This window comes from Pangasianodon hypophthalmus, chromosome 19 (genome assembly GCF_027358585.1).
Source record: "Pangasianodon hypophthalmus isolate fPanHyp1 chromosome 19, fPanHyp1.pri, whole genome shotgun sequence".
Classification (NCBI taxonomy): domain Eukaryota; kingdom Metazoa; phylum Chordata; class Actinopteri; order Siluriformes; family Pangasiidae; genus Pangasianodon; species Pangasianodon hypophthalmus.
Window position 1 is genome coordinate 10,916,616 of NC_069728.1, and position 6,749 is coordinate 10,923,364.

Consider the following 6,749-nt stretch of genomic DNA (forward strand, 5'->3'; position numbering starts at 1 on the left):
TGCCACCACAGACTGGCACTCACACTGACCACTGATGGCACACCAGAGCTCCTGTCTGTCTTTTCCCAGCCATGCCCTGCCACTGCCTCGCGCATAATCCAGCTCATTTACTAACAGGTTGGATACAGATTCAAAAAAGGTGTTTGGCATTTGGGGTACAAGCTGTAACTATGAAGAACAGGATGAACTACATATCTCATCTAGAGACTTACCCTACATAAACACAAAGCACAGAATGCCAAAGCATTCGATTAGCTGCATTTTCCTTCATCCTACTGGCCAGGATCTGACACTAAATCAAATGAAATGAAATTTTAATACATGTGTAACAATGATTTTCTGAGCTTACATGCTTCCATCTGACAATGGAGCTATTTATTTATTAGCCATGTTACCATACACACGTCTTAATGCAGCCTGGTCCAGAGAACTGCTACTGCAGCTCCATTCTATGAGCAACAAGGCCATCTGGTGGGAAACTGAAGCCATTGTTTTCAACACAAGACTTGCACTGGGCACATATGTGTGGTGACCCTTCACATGGTCAAAACCAAGAAGATCCTAGAGAAAAAGCTGATCTTTATTTGGAGTTAATCAGAATCGTTTCATTGATGACAAGTGTATGATGATTACTTTTGAATTTTAATGTGTTTTTTGTTAATTGTGAACACAGACACACACCCCATTATAAAAAGGTGTGAACATTTGCGCAACCAGGTTATTATTAGTTTTTCTTTTCTTTTCCTCAAACAACTGTACATGTTTATCACTTGACTTTTATGGGTTGCTATATCACATTAAAGGTGGAAGAAGGTGAGAAAATCTGACATGATTTGTCTTGGTTTCATCAAGAACCTGCAGTTTTAACATGGGTGTGTAGACTTTTTATATCCATAGTATATTTCTGAAAACTACAGGTTTTCCTGGACAAAATATATTCTCCTTTTGTATGTATTTCAATCAAAATGAACCAAAGTCTGGAGCATTTTACCCAGTAAAAAGGGAGAAAATTTGTATTTAAGGATTCTGTTTCACATGCACTGGAAGACTCCTTGCCCAGCTCTACATTTATACCCTAATCTGCTTATGGAAAAATGGGAAATGTGTTATCATTTTGAATATCAGCATCATCCACATCAATCTTCATCAGCACCTGAGGTAAAAGTCACTAGTGGCATTTAAACACGAGTCTCATCTTTCTTTCTTCAATCAACTGATTTCTTTGTGCTAACATTGGTGATGGAATCAGTGAAATCACTGATTAATGCAATCGGTTTTGTTCTGTTTCTGTTGTTAATGTTTTATGACGTAATTTAAATATTTTAAAACTCATTTTTAAAATATGTCATTTGTACAGAGTGCATAAGCACTCATCTCTGATATTTGATTACAAACTGCATTGCTTTTATGTTCATTTTGCTATGACGTGAAGCTATCCAAAAACTTGTTCAAATCATTTGGAAATCACTTAGTCAGTAAGGTTTTAGACATCTTTAGGCAGACTGACTGTTTTTTACCACTACGGGTAAACTGGCTCCATGTACATGTAATCATTGCAGGTACACACCAAGGTAATGTTAGAAAGTAGTCAAATATATTTATGTTTCCTAAAGTAGAGATGTCAAGTTATATTATTAACATATTATAAAAATTCAGTTTTGGTCAAAACTCAATTTTTGACTGTTTACCAGAAATCAGGCTTAGCAATATTTGATAGAACTTTTCAGACCAACACATATACAGCACATATACCAAAAGTCTTGGGTACCCTATTTTTTTTAGTACAAACTTTGCTATAGATTTTTATTTTATAACTTCTACATTATCATTAGATTTCCAAACATTAGTTTTCCAGCACAAAATTAAATGTTACAGAAAAAATGTTTGTATGCCAGTAAAGAAAGCAGCATATTACAGACAGGAAAGACTTTTCAGACTTTTCAGACAGGAAACATAATGGGTTTTGCTGCAAAAATAAGAAGCAAGTGTGACAGTCAAAGTCTGCAGAAGAACTGTGTCTGGTTCTGCAAGATGCTCAGTAACACCTACGATCCCATTGCCTTATAAAACTGCACTAATTGTACCAGAGACAACTAATATATTTTTTAAAGCAAAGAGTTGTCACACTAGATACTGATTTTGTTTCATTTATTATAATAAATTGTTTCATTTATTAAAAATAGTATTTTTTAAATGTAGAAATGTTTAATTTCATTATTTCTGAAGGCATCTTTGCTCTACAGAATTTCTTTACATGTGCCTAAGACTTTTGTACAGTACTATATACTTAGCTATGTACATGTAACTGTGAAGGTTCTTAGTAAAAAAAAAAAAGAAAAAAGAAGTATTTATTACAACCCTTACATGCAGTGATACACCCCGCACCCTATTTCACATGTACAAACCAATCAGAAAAGAGTCAGACAAGTAAGCTGAAATGTTCAAGACTACTCCCAGGAAGGCATTATTCCTTATGAGAATAAAATTTGAATTGGTCATAGCATTAAGAAGGAGGGACTACTAACAGCAAAGAGTAACGGTCTTGGTAAGACAGAAGAAGTCAGAAGAGGTGCTTACAGAACCACAATGAATGAAGGACCTGTGACTGTATGCAGGTTACAAAGCCAAGGTTGCTATGGGGAATCAACGGGGCAACAAGAATTCAGGTCTCCCTAACAACTAGGAATTTCAGAGCGTCCCAGATTGAAGACAGCAGCTGAGCCTTTCCAGCACCCTACAGTACACTCTCCATATCTCTTCATAGTCCTTGAGAACATCCTACAGAGGACCAAAAAAAGGTTGTGTATGATAGATCCTTTGATGATGGCAAAGCTGTGTTAGAGTATGGCTGCCTATGCATCTGATACAGCCATTGAACTACTCTTACAAAGTTCATCGCAGATCATCAATGAAGGAAATGAGCCGGACTACTCTCACATTCTGGACTTTACACATTTGTATAATGAGTTATAATGCTATGTATTTCTTATATAATCTCCAACAGATCACATGGCACAGAAAGTCATGCATCCTGAACTCTAGAGAACACCAGAAATTCTGAAATGGATGGAGACTTAAATAACAAGATGTCAGAAAATAACAAGGATGTCTACATTGTGACTTGGACTACAGAAGAGTCTGGGGATTTACAAGATGATATCCAGCTAAGGAGCTTAACCGTTAGTTCTACAAAGCTAGGCTTTTTGGTAAGAGACCAGATAGTGAAAAACAACTGTTTGTCTCTTGGGTTTGGGTTCAACAAGAATTTGGAGGATGTCATGCACCAAGCCAACATCATTACTTCTGACCAGCTTAGAATGCATTCTTCACTGAAAAGCATAGACAGCAAATTATCTATACCTCAGGCCCGTGGCTCAGAGCGCCATCAGGAGATGGTCCCCACAGAAAGGCTTCATGTACTGGAAGAAGATCTGAACCAAAATATCCAGAGAGTTCTCAAGCAGGACAGGCTCTTTGCAAAGTACAGCAAGAATCCTGATTGTACCAGACACCCTCAAATGGAGGACATTAGCTTGGAGGCAGTCTGGACACAAGAACTAGATACTACAAACCAAAAATGTATAAGGATATTTATCTGCCAAAAGAACCCAGTGGGTTTAACACACAGCAGATTTAACATCAAACCTAGAGCAGAGAACATATCTGCCATTACACACTTATTCAGAACCTGCAGCATGGGCAGTGTTCTGCCACTTGTTTCTCCTTGCTCCTCTGGAATATCAGTGTTACAGCACAGCATCCCATTCCTGCCTTTAGAAGACAGAAAAGAGAGGAAAAGGATGTTACATTTGCAAAATGACAATGCAGCAGTGGATTCTAACAACTTGAGGACATCTGTGACTGCTCTGACGCAGATCGTTAATGAGCAGAACACTACGTTACCAGTCATGTCCATCTCACTTGTTGAAGGTGGGAATATCCTTCTTTTAATTTCTAAAAAAAAAAACACCTAGCTATAGCATACACATTATTTTGGGATCTTTCAATGAAAAGCCTTAAATTGTTATATTTAAAGCAAGCACATAGAAGGGAAAAAGACTTGGTAGAATGGATGCTTTTTATCTTTACATAGTCCATGCTCACTGAGCTGTACAAGTACACTGAATCTGAGCCTTGTGATAGCTGTTATGACCAAGATTAGCACCAAAATCTGAAACACTGATTCAGGATTTCACATCAAGGGCCCTGGAGCATGCTGTGTCTGGACAAGCAAGTCTATATTTTTTTCATGTGGTTAAAAAGATCAAAAAAGCTCAGTGGTGCTGAATAATAATAACTCGGATGGGTCTTAATCGGCACAGTAGTCAAGCTGATAATGCAGATGTGTTTTATATGCATACGGTTCTTAAATGATTCTTGGAACTTACATTATAGATGCCATCTTATAAAGATGAAAAACCATTATATCTTCTAAATGATTTATTTGGGTCCTTGCAGTGTATGCAATATAGGAACTATGTATTTTAAATTACAAAGTACCAACATTAACATTGTCAATATTAATGGTGCGTCTGTGGTTTCAGAGCAACAAAGAAATGAATATACTTGATGCTCTGTAAAGCCGAAAGAAGTGTTGTAAATTTATTGAATTTTATAAAGAAATCTAAAGGTGCAATTACCAGTAGTCAGTAATAAAATAATTGATTTGATTACACTTCAAAATCTTCAATAATTCGGTCATAAATTAATGGGCTGATAGTGGTCATGGATCCATGAGTATCTACAAGAAACCACATTTAAAAGTAAATGGCAATACTGAATATAAAAAAGGTTTGGGAAGTTAAAAAAAAAATAGATTTTTGGCTCTGTTGATACCTGAACCATGCAATAGAAATGAAGACTGGAAAAAAGACCAGGTGATTTTTATTTTCTAAATTTCAACTGGCCACTTTGGGTGAGTCTGTGCCCATGATAGCCTCAGATTCCTGTTTTTGGCTGACAGGAGTGGAACCCAATGTGGTCGTCTGCTGCTGTATCCACCTCGAGGTTTGATGTTTTGTCCATGCTGTTCACCAAGGTTGTAAAGAGTGATTATTTGAGTTACTATATCCTTCCTGGCAGCTCGGATCTCACCATTTTCCTCGGATCTCTCTTATCAACAAGGTGTTTCAGCTCACTCAATGTTTTTTTGTTTTTCAAACCATTCTGTATATGTTTATATACATATATGTAAATAGTCAATTCTGATTGGTCAGAGGGTGTTGATTGATTTTCTGTAACAGCACTGTGCTGACAGTAGTGCCAACTGCAATGTTTATATGAATGCATTTGTTCTAATACATTGTTTCTATGTTAACAATTTACACAGGGACTTGCATAGTGGATGTTCCACATAAAATATTTTTTTAAATGTGTGTAATCTCTGATATGGTGAAGAGTTTCACATTGTTGGAAGAAGTCTCCTGTGTCAGCACTTTGTAATAGTCAGAGATAGAGCTGTAACTTCCAGGTAAAATGCAGTTTTTGTCTTAACTTCAAGAGACTGGTGAGGGAATCACTGTTTATAGTAGGTGCTATAAAGTACAAGATAACAGTTCCTCAGCATTAAACATAACTATAAATAGTTAAAAAGTATGATAGGCTCTCTTTTAAGGCATATCACTATGAGTATATAGTGTGAATACATTGTGCAGAGGCACTCGAGCAGCTGCCACTTAGGTGTTTTGTAGTCATGGTCACAGTAGCCTAGATGTTACCTGGACACGTACCAAGATGTGAACGGACATTGGCACTTTCGTTTAGAGCAGAAGTTTCCCACGCTACCTCACCAGCAGCTAGGGGACAGGCAGCCAATAATGCTCCTTTCTCATCAGTCTTTCAAGAAATGAAATCTCTCAAGACACCCCTGATCCCTAATGCGATTAGCACCAGACAGAAAGATTAGTGTGTGGATTGTGACACAGCAGGTACACGTCTACGTGTCTGTGTTTGGCATTAAAATCTATTTGAAGTGTACATGAGATGAGCATAGTGCCCTATGTTTACTCATTCAACATTGAAAACAGAGGTTTTTCCAGAAACATTATCTAAAAAGTAGCTGTCTTAGGGTTTAAATAAGTCTTTTCAAAAATGACAAGCAATGTCATGTAGTGACACAGCCTTTGCATTTCCAAAAGCTGTCACAAGCAGATAGTGGTGTCAGAAAACCAGCAGAAATAAGTTCAATTGACCACTGATGGAAATCACACCATATTGTGAAATTCCTCTGCAGCGATGAAACTTAGCCTTTATGGACAAAACACACCCAGGATTGTTTTTGCACAGGTGTGTCATTTATTTGTTTTTACAATTAGTGATGATGATAATAGCTGTTTATTTATTTATTTATTTATTTATTTATCATTCATTCATTCATCTTCAGTAACTGTTTTATCCTGGTCAGGATCTGGAGCCTATCTATCGCTGATCCCAGGAACTTGACATTCTTTATAGGACTACTTGTTTTTGAGTAATTGAGGTTTGGATTCAACCAATTTAATTAAGCAATCAGTCAAACAGGTTAATAACTATAAGAACAGAATAATAAATAGAATAACTTTGATAATAATCATGCACCCTCCAGCTATGCTTTACAGACCCCTGTGGGTCCCGGGCCCCACTTTAAGAACCATGGGTTTTGGGCAGTTCTTTGAGCAGTTGTCTAGAATTAACATAATGCTCATTTTATGAAAATGTGGTAGACACCATAGCTATATAGTGTATGATAAGTTAGGGTTATGGTATCTAAA